At 37.1% G+C, this 21,497-nt stretch overlaps 1 non-coding gene and 1 pseudogene across 1 annotated transcript; one reads left to right on the top strand and one right to left on the bottom strand.

Moving 5' to 3' along the window:
- Positions 1-211: 211 nt before the first annotated feature.
- On the bottom strand, positions 212-16,945 carry LOC122687307 (annotated as a pseudogene).
- A 221-nt stretch (positions 16,946-17,166) lies between these two features.
- On the top strand, positions 17,167-17,239 carry TRNAR-ACG. Its single transcript has one exon. It is a non-coding gene; the product is annotated as a tRNA-Arg (tRNA).
- The last annotated feature ends 4,258 nt before the right edge of the window (positions 17,240-21,497 follow it).

Raw genomic sequence — 21,497 nt, 5'->3', positions numbered from 1 at the left:
TAATTTATTGCTTTTCTGGTGGTTCAAATGGTAAAGAATCTGCCTGACAATGTGAGAGACCCAGGGCTCAATCCCTGGGTCAGGAAGATCCCATGGAGAAGGGAATGGCAATCCACTCCAGTATTCTTGCCTGAAGAATTCCATGAACAGAAGAGTCTGGTGGGCTACAGTCCAAGTGTCGCAGAGTCAGACACGACTGAAGCAACTTTTACTAATTTATTACTAAAAAATAACTATCATCTAAGCCTTCAATGAGTAGTGATATTTTTTGCTGGTGGAAGATCTTGGTTCAATGTTCATGGCTGTTGACTGGTCTGAGTGGTGGTTACTAAAGCTTGGAATGATTGTAGACATTTCTGAAAATAAGACAAAAATGAAGTTTGCTGCATCCGTTGACTCTTCCTTTCATAAACGATTTCTCTGTATCATGCAAGATTGTTTGATTGTATTTTACCCATTTTACCCATTTTACCTTCAAAGTAGAACTTTGAAGATTGGAGTCAGGCCTCTCAAACACTGCCACTGTTTTATCAACTAAGCTAATATAATGTTCTAAATCCTTTGTTATTTCAACAATCTTCACAGCATTTTCACCAGGAGTAGCTTCCATCTCAAGAAATCACTCTATTTGCTCATTCATAAAGAGCAACTATCCATTCAAGTTTTTCCAGGAGATAACCACAGTTCAGTCACATCTTCAGGCTCCATTTCTGATTTTAATTCTCTTATTATTGCCACCATGACTGCAGTTACTACTTTCACTGAACTCTTGAACTCCTCAAAGTCAGTCATAAGAGTTAGAATAAATTTCTTCCAAACTCCTATTCATTTGATTTTCTGAGATCATCCCATGAATCACAAATGTTTTTAATGGCCATCTAAAAGATGAATCTTCTCCAGATTTTCAGTTGACCTCCCAGTTCCAATAGAGGAATCATTATCTTTGGTAACTCTAGACTTATGAAATGTATTTCTTAAATAATAAGACATCTACATTACTCCTTGATCCATGAGCTGCAGAACAGCTATTATGCTAGCAGTCATGAAAAGCAACATTCATCTTATTGTATATCTTCATCAGAGCACTTGAGTGAACAGGTACATTGTCAATGAGTAGTAATATTTTGAAAGAAATCTTTTTCTCTGAAAAGTAGGTCTCAATAGTGGGTTTAAAAGATTCAGTAAACCATGTTATAAACAGATATACTTTGTTGTTTCATTTATAGAGCATAAGTAGAATTGATTTAGCATAATTCTTAAGGACTCTAGAATTTTCAGAATGTATATGAAAACTGGCTTCAACTCCAAGTTGCCAGTTTTGTTAACTTTTGTTAACAAGAGAACTAGTCCCTTTTTGAAACTTTGAAGCCAAACATTGACTTCTCCTCTCAAGCTATGAATGTTGTACATGGCATCCAATATAAGACTGTTTTGTCTACATTAAATATCTGTTGCTTAGTGTAGCTGCCTTCATTTTAATTATTTTAGCTAGGCTTTCTGGATAACTTTGTGCAGCTTCTACATGAGCATTTGCTGCTTTATCTTGTATTTCTGTGTTATGGAGACAGCTTCCTTGCCTCTCTCATCTTTCTAGAGTTGAAGAGTCAGAGCATTGCTCTGACTTAGGCTTTGGTTTAATGGAATGTTGTGGCTAGTTTGATCTTCCATTCAGACCGCTAAAACTTTCTCCATAGCAACAACAAAGCTGATTTGCTTTCATTTCATCTGTGTGTTCACTGGAATAGCACTTTTAATCTCCATATATAAATTTTTCTTACATTCACAACTTGGCTATTTGTTCAAGAGGCCTAACTGTTCACCTAGCTTGGCTTTCAACATGGCTTCCCCAGAAGTTTAATCATTTCTAACTTCTGATTTAAACTGAGAGATGGGTGACTCTTTGTTTCACCCAAATAAATAAATATTTATTTATTAGTGTCTGCTTTAGGGTTATCAGTTACCCTAATTTCAATGTTGTTGTGTCTCAGGAAGTAGGGAGGCCCTGGGAAGAGAGGGAATTGCTAGTAAGGAGAGCCATCAGAACATTCCCTCTTGTAACTTTTGTTCTCCAGGTCTCTAAGTCTGTTTCTGTTTTGTAAATAAGCTCATTGATATTCAAGGAGATCAAGCCATTCAATCCTAAAGGAAATCAACCCTGAATATTCATTGGAAAGACTGAGGCTGAAGCTGAAGCTCCAGTACTTTCACCACCTGATGCAAAGAGCTGACTCATTGGAAAAGACCCTGATGCTGGAAAAGATTGAGGGCATGAGGAGAAAGGAACAGCAGAGGATGAGATGGTGGGATGGCATCACCAACTCAATGGACCTGAATCTGAGCAAACTCGTGGAGACAGTGAAGGACAGGGAGGCCTGACATGCTGCAGTCCATGGAGTCCCAAAAGTCGGATATGTCTTAGCAACTGAAAAACAACAATAGTAACCACCTGTAAGTGACATTACGGTATACTTCTTTCTCTGACTTACTTCACTTTTTAAAAATCTCCTTAACTAGAGTCTTCCTAACCATCTTTCCCACCTATTATTAACATAAACAGTTGTCTTGTTAACTAAGTGATCTTCACTCTAGGAATGTTTTCCCTGATCCTTTATTATTTGTCTCAAATATATAGGTCGTGTCCTATCTATGTTCTAAATTCCACTAAAGATCATTTACCTGCTTGAGTTCCATCCTCTTAGGAAATAAAATATGAATTAGCTAGCTGGGCAAATGAATTCCCCGGACACTATTGGTTGCTTTTCCAAATCTTTTCTTTCTTGATGGCAATATCCCCACTGGGACTCTGAAAAAGATGGCATCCTGAGGTCCAAAGGTAATTACTGAAAAAAAAAAAAAAGAAAGAAAGAAAAAAAGCCAACCATATTGTTCCTATTGTCCTTGTCAGTGATTGGTTTAATATTGCTGATATGTTATAATACTGGCCAATGAAATATGAGAAGACATTTTTGGATTGCCTTGGAAAAGATTTCTTTTTTCCCTTTTACTGGGTAGGAAAATAACTGTATGTAATGGTTGAAATTGCAGCAACCATCTTCCCATTATGACATGAGTTACACTGACATAGTGAGAATTACAAGGGATTTTGTATGTCAAAGTTATCTTACCTGATGTTAGAAGAGATAATTTTTTGTTAGAAGAGATTTTTTGTTGTTGTTGTTCCAGAGTCAGAATTTTCTGTGACTTGAAGTTTAAAACTTCTTGACTATCTACCAATACTACGTAACTGTACAGTTTATAAAATGATGTCCAGTAATATATTTTAACAGTGACATCCTGGAGAAATTGTTTGCTCTTTAAATCATGTTTCAGACACATTAAAAGAAAAAATGTATTCAGTGTTTTTGAGCCATTTTCAAAGCACACAGTTTGGAGGACTATAGTTTTATGGGACTAGTTTGCCTCTGAGCCACAAAGTTAAATGCTCTGTGTCCTATATTTCTGACAGAATGCAGACAAGTTTTTAAGAAAGAATAAAGTTCTGGACCAGACATACTGGACAATAAAATGGGCAATAAAATGCTTTAAGATGCTCAACAATAGCTTTAAAATGAATGTGGCTAGAGAGTTCACCTAAGACCATTATGTAGCCTATTGGGTAATTATATTTCCATATTATTTATGGATATTCTCTCTTTTAGGGATTCCCTACTCAGAATAAATAGGGATATATACCCTGACTTCACATAGGAATCCAGGATGAAATATTTCTTGAACATTTAAACAAGGAAGGAAGATCACTGGCAGAGAGTGAGGGCGTGATAGGTAGACAGAGAATCTAGAAAGGAGAATAAAACAAAGCCATCAGAGACAGAAAAAAAGAACTGAGCTTCACTTGCAATATTCAGTCTGGGGATGGCCTCTTAAAGTGTGAATTATCTGCACTGAGAAAGGAAGGGAGGGTACAAAGAATAGAATAAAATTTAGAGTGCATTAAATTTTACACCAACGACTTTTCTGTGTAGAGGAATACTAGACCAAACACAAGCAAATGGACTATATATCATTTCTACACACTGCTGTGCTAGTGAATTCATCCCTGATCTGAATGGTAAGAGCAAATTCATCGGAAATGAATAATAGTGTGACATAGCTAATTAATGCCAGTTCAATCTAGGCCTCTTAGGCAATCATGCCAAATTGTACAGTGCAATGGGGTGTTTTTTATGTGACAGTGGTGTATGGGGGATTGATCTGCAAATGTAAAGATGGCATCAAACTACGGGACCAGAACTAACTGCTCAGCATTATGGTCACACTGAATTACAGCTTTTTGATCTGGCAAAACTGCCACAAGACTTAGCATTTTTGAAATACTATCATAAAATGGAATTCTGAAATAACTAGCTCATCAATCACTGACATTCCATGCTGCTTCCCAGAATTGGAAGCACATATGCAAGTATTTTGAATCTTCTTTGTAGAAAAAGTTCTTAAAGAGGTCATTTTATACAATCACACACACCAGGTCTAAGAGGCCTGGTAAAAATGTTCCATTTTTTAAGGCATTAATGTAATAACTGAGTGAAATAATTGTGAATATGAAGGAGACAAATGAGAGCATCCTTTTAAAGCAGTTGTTTAGGTAACTTCTATGCAAGACATCCCAATTACATATTTATTCACTAGTTTTGAGTAACTGATTATTTTTCAATCCTGCCAATGTCAAACTAAACCTGTTTAACAACTGGTTGATAGAATCTTGATAATATATATACTCTGTTGTTTGCATATAGTTTTGTTGTATTTCTTTGAAATCAACCTTATAAATTATATTATTTGCATTCTTAAGTTTGTGTTTGTCCAAAGAACTGATAAAAATGTTTTATTATATACATAGAATATGTATGTATTCTATACATATCTACTTTTGTATATCTGACAAATCTTTTCATGATTTTATACACACACACACACACACACACACACACACACACCTGGAGAAGGAAATGGCAACCCACTCCAGCATTCTTGCCTGGAGAATCCCAGAGACAGAGGAGCCTGGTGGGCTGCCGTCTATGGAGTTGCACAGAGTCGGACACGACTGAAGTGACTTAGCAGCAGCAGCTGCAGCACATATGTATATATGTATGTACATATATATATATGTACATGTCTAACTGTTTGTGACATGTCTAACTGTTGTGACACTGTTCATGACACTTAGAACCATAGTCCACCAGGCTCCTCTGTCCATGTGATTCTCCAGGCAAGAATACTGGAGTTGGTTGCCATGCCCTTCTCCAGGGGATCTTTCCAACTCAAGGACTGCACTGGCAGGCAGATTTTTTACCATTGTGTCACCTGGGAAGCCCCATATATGCATTCGGGCACGTATTAATGACAAGGATCTGTTCTTCTAAGACATTATCTCTTACAAAGTACTCTTTGGCCCAAATGAATACATTTTTCTTGAATGCGAATTTTTTATATCTTATTATCACCTAATTTATATTTGTATGCATTATATTTATTTTTTTTATTTATTACTCATATAATAAATACATTTATTTATATATTTATTATATTATATTATATATAAATATATATAATATTACATATATTTAATATATTCAGTTCAGTTCAGTCGCTCAGTCATGTCCGACTCTTTGCAACCCCATGAACTGCAGCACACTAGGCCTCCCAGTCCATCATCAACTCCCGGAGTCTACCCAAACCCATGTCTATCGAGTTGGTCATGCCATCCAACCATCTCATCCTCTGTCATCCCCTTCTCCTCCTGCCCTCAATCTTTCCCAGCATCAGGGTCTTTTCAAATGAGTCAGCTCTTCACATCAGGTGGCCAAAGTATTGGAGTTTCAGCTTCAACATCAGTCCTTCCAATGAACACCCAGGACTGATCTCCTTTAGGATGGACTGGTTTAATATATATAATTAAATAAATAACTATTTGTTCTTTTGAGTCACTTTAAGCATCACTTAAGTACAACTTATTGTTGGTTTATATTTTTAGAAAGCAAAATTTCCTTTAAACTGGTAAGTTTATCCCACTTACGTATTTCTTTTCTGTTTTTGTTATCATAGTTATCACATCAGAATTTCATTGTTTTGACCAGTATCTTAGTTGTAAAAATTATATAAAGATTAGCTTGTGAGTAATAAAAAAAGGGAAAGTGTTAGTCATTTAGTCGTGTCCCATTCTTTGCAACCCCATGGATTGTAGCTAGCCAGCCTCTTCTGTCCATGGAATTCTCCAGGCAAGAATACTGGAGTGGGTTGCCATTTCCTCCTCCAGGGGATCTTCCTGACCCAGTGATCAAATCTGGGTCTCCTGCACTGCCAGCAGATTCTATACCTTCTGAGCCACCAGTATATCTCCCAAACTCCATACGATCTGAGAACATATTTCTGTTTCTTTTACACATTAATAGTGACTTGGCTATGAATGAATTCTATTCACTCTCTTTTCCTTGGAAGCATTATAGTCTTGACTTCAATCCACAGTGATTGCCTAAAAGAAGCCTGAGACTCTCTTGCTATTTTTGTTTATAGGTAACTTGCTTTGTCTGTATGCCTTTGTCATTATTATTATTTTATATCTACAGTTTATAACAATAGTTTCAGTAGCACATGTTTTGGTTCTGAATGTTCTCTTATTAACTTTTCTGGGAACAAGATGAACCTTGCCAGTGTGTAAATTCAGCTATTTCCTCATTTCTGAAAAGTATTTATCTTTAATTTTCCACGATTCTATTTGTTATGCTTTTTCTATCAGTTCAGTTCAGTCGCATAATCTTGTCCGACTCTTTGCGACCCCAGGGACTGCAGCACACCAGACTTCCCTGTCCATCACTAACTCCCAGAGCTTGCTCAAGCTCATATCCATTGAGTTAGTGATGCCATCCAGCCATCTCATCCTCTGTCCTCCCCTTCTCCTGCCTTCAGTCTTTCCCAGCATCAGTGTCTTTTCCAATGAGTCAGTTCTTCACATCAGGTGGCCAAAATAATGGAGTTTCAGCTCCACCATCAGTGCTTCCAATGAATATTCAGGACTGATTCTTTAAGATTGACTGGTTTGATCTCCTGGTAGCCCAAGGAACTCTCAAGAGTCCTCCAACACCACAGTTCAAAGCATCAATTCTTTGGTGCTCAGCTTTCTTTATGGTCAGGGAGGCTCCAATTTTCCATATGTTTCTGTTCTCAAAATTGAGTTTTTATCCTTAAACCCACTTTTCCTACTTTGTTTTTCCTCTTTCAACTCTAAGTGATACACTATGTGTGTGCTCATGTCCAACTCTGCAAACCCATAGACTATAGCTCTTTAGGCTCCTGTGTCCATATTTTCCAAGCAAGGATATGGAGTGGGTTGCCATTTTCTTCTCCAGGGGATCTCCAGGAAAATACCTAATTAGTAGAAATGGTCTTCCAATTGTTACTTCTTGTTCTAAAGTATTCTGCCATGGCACCTTTCCTCTCACTTTGTTTTCTAATTACTCTCTCCTACCAGCTCATCTTTTAACTGATTTTGTCTGATTACTACTCTCTTCTTTCATAGGTCCCATGATCTACTTGACTTAGTACTTAATGCATTTGTTTTCTAGTTTTTTTCTGTTTCCATTCACTCAGATTGTATGTTCCAAGACTCTTTTGATTTCTCCTTTCCTTTCTTCAGTTCATTTGTCAGTAGAACAGCTATATGGAACCTAACTGAATTTTCTTTTTGCCCCTTCTTTGATTTGGCACAGTTTTGTCTAAAGTTTTCAGAAATACAGTGAGTCCCTCTCATTTATCTTGATGGCCAGGTATGGATAGTTTCCTTTTTTTTTTTTTTTAATATATTTCAGTCAATTGGAGTGAGATATAAAATTGAGCTGTTTTTAAGAGACTTTGATATTTTCTACACCTTTTTGTTGCCAGGGTACAAACTGCCCATTCAGCTCAAACCTAACCTATAAGGGGACCCTAGGGCTTCAGTGCATAACATCCAATGCAGGAAGAGCTATACTAAATTTTGGTAAAAGATCTTTAGTTTTTGGACTGGACCCTTTCTGCCTTTTTCCTTCTCCTTCTCTTCTTTCTTTTCTTAAAATAATTGTTGTAGCTTCTCTGGTGGTTGAGCGGTAAAGAATCTGCCTGAAATGCAGGTTCGTTCCCTGAATCAGGACAATCCCCTGAAGAAGGAAATGGCAACCCACTCCAGTATTCTTGCCTGGGAAATACTATGGATAGAAGAGCCTGATGCACTAGAGCCTACAGGATCTTAAAGAGTCAGAAACACTGAGCACACACACACCATAATTTCTTTACAATGTTGTGTTACTTTCTGCTGTACAATGAAGTGAATCAACAAAATGCCTACCTGTATCCCCTCCTTGAACCTTCCTCCCACCTCCACTCCATCCCATGCATCTTCATCACTGAGCATTGATCTTAGTTCCTTGTGCTCTACAGCAGGTTCCAACTAGAGATCTGTTTCACATACGATAGTGTGTACATGCCAACTCTAATCTCGCAATTCACTTTCCCCTCCCCCACCAGGTCTACATGTCCATTCTATATGTCTGTGTCCGTATTCCTGTTCTGCAAATAGGTTCATCTGTACCATTTCTCCAAAGAAGACGTACTGATGGCCAAGAAGCACATGAAAAGGTGCTTAACATCATTAATTATTAGAAAAGTGCAAATCAAAATTCAATATGGTATTACCTCACACTGATCAGAATGGCCATAATAAAAAAAATCTACAAGCAATAATTTCTGGAGAGAATATGGAAACAAGGGAGCTCTCCTACACTGTTGATAGGAATGTAAATTGATACAGTCACTATGGAAAACAGTATGGAGGTTTCTTAAAAAACTAAAAATAAAACTTTTCTTATCCTATTTTACTGTTTATTTTCTCATAGTCAACTGATTCCTTCTGTCAAAAAATTTGGTCCTGTTAAAATGATTTTAAAAAATAATTTAGGTGATACTTGAACACTTCATGAAGTATAAATTTCTCCAAACTCTTGAGAATGGAGATCACCCACATTTTGAAGTGTTAAATAAAGTTTGTTTGAATTGTCAAATTGATCTCACATTATATATATATATATATATATATATATTTTTTTTTGCTAGTTTGGATGTCACTGAACTTGGAAAACCATGTTAGTAAAACAAATCTTTAGCTTTTGGTTTCATATTCTTGTAAATGGCCCATCTGTACAGAAGTCAAACCATCTGAGTTACCAGTTCATGATTGCCAATTAACATGGATCATTGTCCTGCTTCCTTGATACTTCAGACCCACCCAGATATGTAATCCCAGCCAATCAGATATTTTCATTCTTTCTCTTCCTTGTTCCCTATTCTTTATCCTATAAGGTTTTCTGCCTTCTGCCCCTTTTTGCTATTCTCTGAACTCTTGAATCACATGATCACAGTCTTGTCTAACTCAGTCAAACTACAAGCCATGCTGTGTAGAGTCACGCAAGATGGATGGGTCATGGTTGAGAATTCTGGTAAAACGTGATCCACTGGAGAAGGGAAAGCCTAGCTGTTTCAGTATTCTTGCCTTGAGAACCCCATGAACAGTGTAAAAAGGCAAAAAGATATGACATTGAAAGATGAACTCCCCGGGTCAGGAGGTGTGCAGTATGATACTGGAGAAGAGGGAAGAAATAACTCCAGAAAGAATGAAGAAACACAGCCAAAGCAAAAACAACACCCAGTTGTGGATGTGACTGGTGAAGGAAGTAAAGCTCGATACTGTAAAGAAGAATATAGCATAAGAACCTGGATTGTCAGGTCCATGAATCAGGGAATTGATCAAACAGGAGATGGCAAGAGGGAACATTGGCATTTTAGTAATCAGTGAACTAAAATGGACTGGAATGGGTGAATTGATTCAGATGACTATTGTATCTACCACTGTGGGCAAGAATCCGAATAAGAAGTGAGTAGCCCACGTAGTCAGCAAAGGAGTCTGAAAAGAAGTACTTGGGTGAAATCTCAAAAATGACAGAGTGATCTATGTTCATTTCCAAGGTAAAATATTCAATATCACAGTAATCCAAGTCTATACCCCAACCACTAAAGCCAAAGAAAATGATGTTGCATGGTTCTATGATGACCTACAAGACCTTCTAGAACTAACACCAGAAAAAAAGATGTCCTTTTCATCATAGGGGACTGGAATGCAAAAGTAGGAAGTCAAGAAATACCTAGAGTAACAGGCAAATTTGGCCTTGGAGTACAAAATGAAGCAGGGCAAAGGTTAACGGAGTTTTGCCAAGAGAAAGCACTGGTTATAGCAAACATCCTCTTCCAACAAAACAAGACACGACTATACACATGGACATCACCAGATGGTCAATACTGAAATCAGATTGATTATATTCTTTGCAGCTGAAGGTGGAGAAGATCTATACAGTCAGTAAAAATAAGACCAGAAAATGACTGTGGCTCAGAACATGAACTACTTATTGCCAAATTCAGACTTAAATTGAAGAAAGTAGGAAAAACCCCTAAACCATTCAGGAATGACCTATTAAAATCCCTCATGATTTTACAGTGGAAGTGACAAATAGATTCAATGGATTAGATCTGATAGCCAGAGTGCCTTAAGAACTATGGACAGAGGTTCATAACATTGTACAGGAGACCCTGAACAAAACCATACCCTAGAAAAAAAACTGCAAAAGGGCAAAATAATGGTCTGAGGAGGCCTTACAAATAATTGAGAAAAGAATGGAAGTAAAAGGCAAAGTAGAAAAGGAAATATATGTCCATCTGAATGCAGAGTTCCAAAGAACAGAAAAGGGTTTAGATAAGAAAGCCTTCCTAGTGACCAGTGTAAAGAAATAGAGGGGGTGGGGGGAAAGAATGGGAAAGACTAGAGATCACTTCAAAATAATTAAAGATACCAAGAGAAACTTTCATGCAAAGATGGGCACAATAAAGGACAGATATGGTGTGGACCTAAAAGAAGCAGATATTAAGAAGAGGTAGCAAAAGTACACAGAAGAACTGTACAAAACATATCTTAATGAACCAGATAACCACAATGTTGTGATCACTCACCTAGAGCCAGACATCCCGGAGTGTGAAGTCAAGTGATGAACAAAGCTAGGTGATGGAATTCCAGCTGAGCCATTTCAAATCTTAAAAGATGATGCCATTAAAGTGCTGCACTTAGCATGCCAGCAAAATTGGAAAACTCAGCAGTGACTACAGGACTGTAAGAGGTCAATTTTACTCCAGTACCAAAGAAAGGTAATGCCAAATATATTCAAACTACCTCACAATTGCACTCATCTCATCCAGTAGCAAAGTGATGCTCAAAATGCTCCAGCTAAGCTTCAACAGTATATGACCTGAGAACTTCCAAATATACAAGCTGGATTCAGAAAAGGCAGAGGGACCAGAGATCAAATTGCCAACTTCCACTGGATCATAGAAAAGGCAAGAGAATTCTAGAAAATTCATCTACTTCTGCTTCTTTGACTATGCCAAAGCCTTTGAGTGTGTGGACCACAATAAACTGTGGAAAAATTTTAAAGAGATGGGAACATCAGACTACCTTACTTGCCTCCTAAGAAACCTGTATGCAGATCATGAAGCAATTGTTAGAACTGGACAGCAAACAAAAGGCTGGTTCAAAATTGTGAAAGGAATATGTCTTTCTATATATTGTCACCTTGCTTGTATAACTTATATGCAGAGTACATCATGTGAAATGCTGGGCTGGATGAAGCACAAGCTGGAAACAAGATTGCTGGCAGAAATATCAATAACCTCAGATACACAGATGAAATCTCCCTTATGGCAACAAGCAAAGATAAGCTAAAGAGTCTCTTGATGAGGGTGAAAGAGGAGAGTGAAAAAACTGGCTTAAAACTCAGCATTCAAGAAACTAAGGTCATGGCATCTGATCCCATCACTCCATGGCAAATAGATGGGGAAACAATGGAAACAGTGATAGATTTTATTTTCTTGGTCTCCAAAATCACTGAAGATGGTGAGGGCAACCATGAAATTAAAAGAAAATTGCTCCTTGGAAGAAAAACTGTGACAAACATAGACAACACATTAAGAAGCAGAGACCATTTTGCGAACAAAATCTGTTGGGGGAGTTTGTAATTTCCTTGGTTTTGTCTCATTGCAACAAAAATTTGAAGCAACAGGCCAGTGTTACAGCCTCAGATCTAACAGTGGTACAGCTCTCGGATGGACCAGTGTTACAGCTCCGTGTTACAGCTCAGTTTTATTTAGAAAGTAAAGGAAAATACATCCTTGAGGCATGAGGGCATGCCGACCCAAAAGACATGAAGGAAAGAGAGGCCCCCAGCCCAATTTTGGCTTCTTTTTTTTATATGTTTTTCTTCCTCCCCCTGTACCTGCCCTGTGTAAATTGGGCTAGTCAGGAGTACTGTTTGTTTTACCTGAGGTCCTCACTCTGTCCTCGGACCTTCCTTTATTCTATTTTCATGGGCTTTCCCCTTCTTTGTCATTTAGCCACTGCCATTTTGGACTCCTTTTTCCTATTCTAACTACCTAACAGGTCTGTCTAGTCAAAGCTATGATTTTTCCAATACTCATTTATAGATGTGAGAGTTGGACCATAAAATAAGCTGAGCACTAAAGAATTGATGCTTTTGAACTGTGGTATTGGAGAAGACTCTTGAGAGTTCCATGGCCTGCCAGATCAAGCCAGTCAATCCTAGCAGAAATCAACCCTGAATATTCATTGGAAGCACTGATGCTGAAGCTCCAGTACTTTGTCCACCTGATGCAAAGAACTGACTCATTAGAAAGGACCCTGAATCTGGGAAAGTTTGAAGGCAGGAGGAGAAGGGGGTGACAGAGGATGAGACCATTGGACAGATCACCAACTTGAGGGACATGAGTTTGAGCAAGCTCCAGGAGTTGGTGATGGTCAGGGAAGCCTGGAGTGCTGCAGTCCATGGGGTTGCAAAGAGTCAGAGCTGACTGAGCAACTGAACTGAGCTCTTGAATATAGAGACTGTCACTTCATAACTTGTTACATTTTGTTGGTAGCATATGGTCTTCTTCAGTTATTTTAACACCCTAGAAGATTGTCTGAGATCTTCTTTACCCATTTTGTCCAGATGAGAAAATCAACATTCATAAAAAAAAAAAAGAGAGAGAGTGAATCTAATTTTATACTTAATATTGGGGAATATCCTCAAGCTTTTTAATAACCTGTTACTTTTGAGAAAAAGATGTCTGCTAGAATACATTTATAGCATAAAACATAGTGATTAAGAATAATATCCACCTTATTCTACTCAGTTAAAATTCTAGGTAGATTCCATGCTGTTTGTGAAAATAGGCAAGCTATATAGTCATTTACTTTCATGTATAAAACTGTGAAATCAAGGTAAATTCTTACCTTCTAGGAATTTGTTTGACCAAGGTTTTAAGAAAAATTTATTTTGTTAGGCCAAAGTGATTTGGTATCTGTAAAGACTCGACAATAAGCACTCAAATAAGGTAGAATTCTCTTTGTAATGTCTGCTTAGTAACCTAATAAAGAATTATAACCAGATGAAACCTTTAAAATACTGTTTATATCCACATGCATATTCAATAATAAATCACATTATAAAAACTAGAGAAGATTTCTGCTTAATTTGAAAAGACAGAACATGAAAGAGTGAAATGTTCCAGAGAAGAGCGGTAGAATCTTGCAATCTGTCGTAATTGTATTTCCTTGGGTTATTGTTATCTAAGCTGTGAATATCCAGGTGCATGTAATAGAAATGTTCATTTTTCTGCTTATTATTCAGCACCTGCTAAGGTATATCTATTTTCTTGAATAGCATAAAATAAATTAAAATAACATGAATACAATGTTATTTCTACTATATAATTCTACTTTCAGGGTATTTGAAGGGACTGTGCATCATTTATGTTTCCTTTGTTTATGGATGATTATTGTAATGACACCATTGTTTAAGCTGTGGTTTTTATAAATTGTTCCTTGGGTACATGATTAGTATTTTCCAACATCAGTTTCTATGGTAATAAAATATAGCATACATATTTTCCTGAGCTAGAATTGATTTTTATAAATGGGATTTGGTCTAGACCCAATCAGCTTTGTTAATATTTCACTTTGTAACTGTACAATGGGCAGTCTAGTTAGCTAAACTGCCACAGTTAAGGGTGTTATAAAGGTTTCACTTTAGTAAATGAAATGGGGGAAAAAAAGTTACAATCTTTCAACAAGGATGCCAATCTTTTTATAGCCCTCTTAGGAAAGCTGGTCTTTCTGAGGTAAATTTAATACCAATTTCATTTGTTAGTGATCATGGTTGGAATGTAGTCTCTTAATTATATGGCCAAATACTTTAATATTCTTACTGCACTTTTTAAAACTGGCACGGATAACTTATAATTACAAAGAGTACATTATACTCTCATGTAGAGAGGCAGAACATGAACAATATAATTTTATAAATCAATAACTTAATCATGTGTAAAAATCTGTTATTATGCACCTCACTGTTTTATTTTCCCTTGAGGCTGCTATTTATTCTAAACTACAAGAACTTCTCAGAATTGTTTTTCTTGATTTGATTCTATAATATCATCTTTCCATGTAATGCTGGTTTCAATGACATGGAACTATTTTTCTTGAACTGTGTTAGTGTCAAAAATATGAAACACTTTCCTGGAATTTTAATTCTCAAACTGATAAAGTTCTTGTTATGTTTTCCTGACAAGGATTTATTTCTAAATTACCTTCAAGAAAATATCATTGTATAATTGGTTTAAGAATAATCAGTACTTTAATCTTTTTTAAAAATCTAGATAAATCATTTGAATAACTGCTAATTTAGTTAAATAAATGGTTAGCTTAATTTTTCTAAGGACCTATTTTGAAAACTATGCAATTCAAACACAGAAGCCAAAAGTTATTATTAAAATAGCATATGTTGTTGTTGTTTAGTTGCTAAGTCATATCCAAATCTTTGTGACCCCCTGAACTCTAGCCTTCCAAGCTCCTCTGTCCATGGAATTTCCCAAGCAAGAATACTGGAGTGGGTTGCCGTTTCCTTCTTCAGGGGATATTCCTGACTCAGGAATGGAACCCTTATCTCCTACACTGGCAGACAGATTCTCTATCACTGAGTCATCAGGGAAGCCAAAATAACATTTAATAGCATAAACATGCTATAAATACTATAAGTGCATTCTATTACTTAAATAGTTTCAGATTTAAATAAAGTATAATGGAAGTCCTGGTGGCTCAGATGGTAAAGAATCTGCCTGCAATGCAGGAGAACCAGGTTTGATCCCTGCGTCAGGAAGATCCCCTGGAGAAGGCACGGCTACCCACTCCAATATTTTTGCCTGGAGAATCTCTTGGACAGAGGAGCCTGGCAGGCTACAGTCCATGGGGATGGAAAGAGAATAATATGATGGAGTGATTAACACTTTCACTTTTCACTTTCAATTTCCATAATTTATTTCCATCACCATAAGCCTACAACATGGACATCTTTAAGCACACACACTCATAGTTCACTACACACATATATAAACATTTAAATGCAATTTATATGAGTGGAAACATACAGTAGAAAAGCTATACCTTATGTGTTTATATTTTATTGATCAATGGCATATTATGCTTGAAAAATATTAAGTGTTCGGCTTCTTGGTATAATATATTTTAAAAATACTTATAGATGCTGCCTTTCAAATAAAATGATACTTTCAGAAATATAAATATCTGGGATAATTTGAGATATTATCTCGTACTTCCGAGATGCTGACTGAAACATCGACAACTTCAAAGGAAACCTTAGGCTAAGTCTAAATAACTGGTAGAGAAAAGAGAAACAGACCCTTCCTAAAACGGCTCTCATACAATCAATAAGAACCTTGCAGGGTGCTGTCAAAATCTATAAGAATATAGAATAAGCAACAAGTAAATAGGAATGACTTTAATTCACATGATGAATATGGACTAAATAACCATTTTCTAAGGCTTGCTAGAGCTAAGAAAAAATAACTTCTCCCCTTTTTTATTCCTATTCTCTTTCCTCACTGTTCTAGGCTTTTTAAAATTACTACATTTGTATTTAAGTTAACAGCATTTTAATTAAGTCTGTTTTAGTTTATTGCTTCTGCATTAATCGTCCCCTACTAACTAGTGAACAACATGAAAGGAGGGACTCTAATTCATACTTGAATCATTTCACATAGATCTTTGCAAGTATTACAAAGTATGTTTGTTGAAATACACTGAGACAATAAATTAGCCAGTTTTTATTTTGCCTTTCCATTTTGGGCCTTCATTACTCTTGGTTGTGGACAGTCCAGAGCTGAATTTGCCTCTATCTGCAAAATAGTTTGGCCAAATGCACAAGTCAACTTGTTTCTGGTTTGAGCTTACACAGTGTCCCTTCACTTTCAGCCTAGAAAATAGGAGGAAAAAATGATTTCTTGCTTACAATCTCCTGGACATTTGCTCTCTTGAATAGTAACTGATCCCAAAATAGATGCTAATTTTGGCAGATGTTAATTAACAGAGGTTAATAATTAACCTAATCTCAATGTCAACATTGGTTCACCTTTTACTATCTAAAATTCAATATAAATTTTAGCCATATATTCAGAAAGTGCTTAGATTTTAATAATTTTTGCTGTTCTACAAAAGAAAAAATTGCATTGTTCTATGAGATGCTTTTTTAAGCCACCTGGGTAGTCTTTATTAAAGTTATATTTTAATTAAATTTTATAGAAAGCACATGTTTCTGCAGTCTTCAGAATATTTATGCTCAGTATTTGCTTTGAGTGTTTAATTGCTACTGGGAATGTGGATTTCTAGGCTAGCAGTACTTACCACTCTCCTGGACTTCTCACAGTACCATTCAAAACCCAGAACTGCTGTTGCCTTATTCTGTTGATTCCTCACATATGGGACCTGCAACAGGTCTTTTTGCATATCGGTGAATTGACTGTGCTTGCATTTCTCCTGGACACATCCTAAAATGGTTAAATAATACTTCTCCCCAGATAATAAGTCCTAATTCAATTTGACTATCACAACTGAGAACTGTATGTTCTGTTAAGAGATTTGTTTTGAAGAGCTCACTAAGCCGTTACTTGTTTTCTATCGCTCTTTATATAAAACACTTTTGTACCTTTCCATCTACGTGGTAGACTTCCCTGGTGGCTCAGATGGCAAAGCATCTGCCTACGATGCAAGAGACCCGGGTTCAATCCCCGGGTCAGGGAAGATCTCCTGGAGAAGGAAATGGCAACTCACTCCACAACACTGGCACAGCAGGTTGTCTCCTGGCTGGAGTTTTCCTTCTCATTTCTTTGAGTTTCAGAGAAGCGTTGCTGCACCTTGACATTTCCTTTGGAATCTGAAATTGCAACAAGAAGCATCACCTAGCAACGTCTGTATTGTGCCTGCAGGTCAGTGCATCAACATGAACAGATTGTGTCGCTGGATCTTAGTGCCCAGGGTTGTTTAATGGTAACACATGTATAAATGTTATACTTGTAAACCCTTCAATTCAAAGATCTCCAAGATTTTCTTGATCAGTCAGTTCAGTCGCTCAGTCGTGTCTGGCTCTTTGTGACCCCAGGGACTGCAGCACGCCAGGCCTCCCTGTCCATCACCAATTCCCGGAGTTTACTCAAACTCATGTCCACTGAGGACATGAGGACATTGATTTTCTTTAAAGGACATAAGATTTTCTTAATAGATCTCTTTAAAAAGTATGATTAATGCCTAGCAGTGTCAATTGATGCCTTTCATCTTCAGATTTAACTCTTTTTTTTTTTAATTCTGTGATAGAATGTCAAAGTTTGGGCCACATAATTTAGCCACTTAATCCTATTTTCATCTTGACCTATTCTTCACCTTCACTTGACCTATTCATCACCTCTCCCTGACATTTCTAGCTTCTCCATTTTCCTTCAGGCAAGGGTGTGTGGTTGTGGCCTAATCAATTAATGACAAAGTCATTGTCAAATACATTATTACTGAATGAAACATTTTAAAAAGCATAGTAGTTAAACACACACAAACACAACACCTTCCATATACCTTAATGGTAGTATTTACTTGTATATCTTTTTTGAGTAGATTATAAGATCCTTGGAGTAGAAGACAACATTCTGTTCATTGTAGAGTTCCAATGCTCATTACTTGGCCAATTTTTTTTTTTTAATATCTATGAATTAAACTAGTTGTTTCCAGTCTGGGGTTAATTTTATTCCAAAAGATAGTCGGCAATGTTTAGAAGCAATTTTTTGTTGTCACAAATTCGGGGTATTGCTATTGTCATCCAGTAGGTAGAAACCAGTGATGTTGATAAATATTCTACAATGCACAGTGCAACCTATCTGCGACAAAGAATTATCCAGACCCAAATATAATTACTGACTAGATTAAAAAAAAAAAAAAACAATTTGGGCTTCCCTGGTGGCCCAGCAGGTAAAGAATCCACCTGCAATGTAGGAGACCCAGCAGATGCAGGTTCAATCCCTGGGTCAGGAAGATCCCTTGGAGGAGGAAAGGGCAACCCACTCCAGTATTCTTGCCTGAAAACAATCCCATGGACACAGGAGCCTGGCGGGCTACCATCCAAAGGGTCACAAAGAGTTGGACACAGCTGAATGACTAAGCATGCATAAATTAAACAGTATGTTCATGTTGTTGAGAAATTCAACTTTCACCCATCCCAAATTACCAAGTTTTGTAAATTGCCATCATCATTTCAATGAGTATATCCAAAACAGTATAGGGGAGAATTTGTGACTTGAAAAAAAAAAATCCACTGCTGAACTGGAATTTTTAAATAACTTTGATTTATGGAGTGACTGAATTCTTTTTTGAGCAGTTTAGAAGGAATAGAGAACGCATCCTGAACTTGTCTGTAGTCTGGGTAGTAGTTAGTAATTGTTTATGTCTGGCTAGTTCAGTTTGTTAGAACAGAATGCAGATGAAGTTAATAATGCTTTGTAGCAACTTGGTCTTAATTTGTTCTATAGCCACATAAGTGTCTGTTCCTTATCTTGACCTGGCTTAAGTGCCATTGATCACAAGAGGCAGGGATCAAAAGAAGGTGAATAGATTCTTTTTAAACTATCATCACTACTGTATCAACAGTCTCAATGGCAGCCCCTCCTGCCAGCAGGTCAGCATCGGCGTCTTTATTCTAGAAGGACAGCTCATAAATTAAGCAGTTGACCTTTGTGTCAGTCAATCAACATTGGGCCATCCAAGGCTGCCAGAACCATTAACTTTGAGCAATGGCCACTTCACCAGAGCACAAATGCAGTATTTATGAACTGCACATTGTTGTCTTAGCCAAAACCTCAATGCCATTGTCTATTTTTCAATTTTTCCATCCACTAAAAGGTAGGAATTGATAATCAATAGCCTAGGACATTATCTGTGAAAAATTCAATGACTCAGAAGTTAAAAAGAATACAAAATAGAAATTCCAAGCAACATGCCCATTTTACAACTTTCTGCATCAGAGAAAAACAACAACAAAAATTAGAACTACAAAGAATTCAGTGATACTTTTTTTTTCATTCACATATTGCAGAGATGAAGAAACAAGGTCCTGAGAAAACAGACAACTTCTATCAGGTGATACAAATAGTGGACTATCTTGAGTAACTCTAACTTCTCATGACCCAATTAAATGGTATCTACCTTCTCTAATAACGCCTAAGGAACTGAGAATCTGAAAGTGAAAGTAAAGTAGCTCAGTCGTGTCCGACCCTTTGCAACCCCATGGACTGTACAGCCTACCAGGCTCCTCTGTCCATGGAGTTTTCCAGGCAAGAGTATTGGAGTGGTTTGCCATTTCCTGAGCATCTGAGTGAGCCAATATTTTGTTTACAACGAAAATATGTAATAAATGTTGCCACATTTAAGATACACTCCCAACCTTGGCAAAATAAGAGGTGATTAGAACCTCAAATAATATTAGTATTGACATAAATAAAAATCCTATGTATATGTGTGGAAAAAAAAAGAAACTGTCTTATTAACACAGTTACTACATACCTATAGAAGACATGGAGCATCTCAGAGACACAAAGACAAATCAGACACAGATGTAGCCCTAAGGGAGTTTGCAGACTACTGATAATATTAGGAAAGTTGTTTGTATAAGTCAGGATTCTCATTGAGAAACAGTGTACACTCAACTGACTCAAGTTGTCCTAAAGACAACTTGAGAAGGGTTTATTTATAGATGGGCTTAATACAAAGGTGGGAGCAGTGTGTACACTGTTCTTGAACACTGTAAAGAAGAGAAGTCTAGCAGCAGTTACTAACACCACTTCAAATATAAGGAGCAGGGAGAAGTCACTTCTTTCTAGAAATAGAATCATTAAAATTGACCACCTTAAGATCAGTAATTTGCTCTCAAGGGAGGGAATTAGTGGAATTTACTGTTTTCTCTCTCTTTGACTTTTGCCTGCCTAACTTAAACCAGAAACCAAGTCGATTTAGAGAGCAGGAAGAAGATATTTGGCATGAATATCTTCTTTTTAATATATGTTGGAAGTCTTTCTATTTTTCTTTTGACACTGAAAATGAGTAACAATGTTACATACTAGTTTGGTGAACACTGTGATATTAATGACATCATCCCTGTTCTCTCATAGAGAACTGATACTTTATTCTGTACTTCCTGTCTCTAGCCTTTGGCTAGAGCATCCTTCTTTAAGAACTGCCATGGCTATAGACAGCCATGTTGTTTAAGGTACATTCCCATGTAAGGTGCCCTGCATTCAGTGACTGATCAGTGTGGGAGATCAGTCATTGACACGACCCATTTCCCCCCAACTGTGGAGAGCTCTGAACATTTATCCCAGCTGAATCTTCCATTAAGACTGAGAGGTTTTCATTGAGACTGTATCAGATCTCAACTTCTTCCTCCGACCATCCCTTCTTCCTTTCCCCAGCAAATCCCCTGCGTGGAAATTTCCATCATGAAATCTGTTTCTTGGAAAGGCCACAGGCACAAATGGTGTTAGGAATCATATGGTGGAATAGAGATAGGCTTTTGGAACCGAATTACCTGCTTTTGGCTGGCAATGACCCCATCACTGGCAGGAGGTGGAATATAGATAGACCCCGGTACAACGTTGTAATTGTTAAAATGTTTGCCTCAGGTGGTACACTGGGGGGAGGGATTGTACTAGCTGGTTTGACATATCAGGTCTGTGAGAGATGTAGAGTAAAATGTGGCTAAAAGAACCTGTAATTGTGTGCATATACTAAATGTTATTACTTTAGGGAAAGAAAAAGAGAGGTTCAAAGTAATTGATTAATTGACAACTGAAAACCAAGTATTAACACTAGGGGGATTTTTAACCCATAAAGAGATTTTTTACTTCATGCAGCTAGAGTCAGAGAAAACTGGGGATTAGGTCCAGGACCTATTCATATGAGTATCAGAGCTTCAAAAATGGTTTAATTCTCAACCTAATCAGGTTTGCTGGGCCTTGGTTAGGAA

Source organism: Cervus elaphus, chromosome 31 (genome assembly GCF_910594005.1).
Source record: "Cervus elaphus chromosome 31, mCerEla1.1, whole genome shotgun sequence".
Classification (NCBI taxonomy): Eukaryota; Metazoa; Chordata; class Mammalia; order Artiodactyla; family Cervidae; genus Cervus; species Cervus elaphus.
The sequence above is the reverse complement of the archived record's forward strand: the minus strand, read 5'-3'. Positions and strand labels throughout refer to the sequence as shown.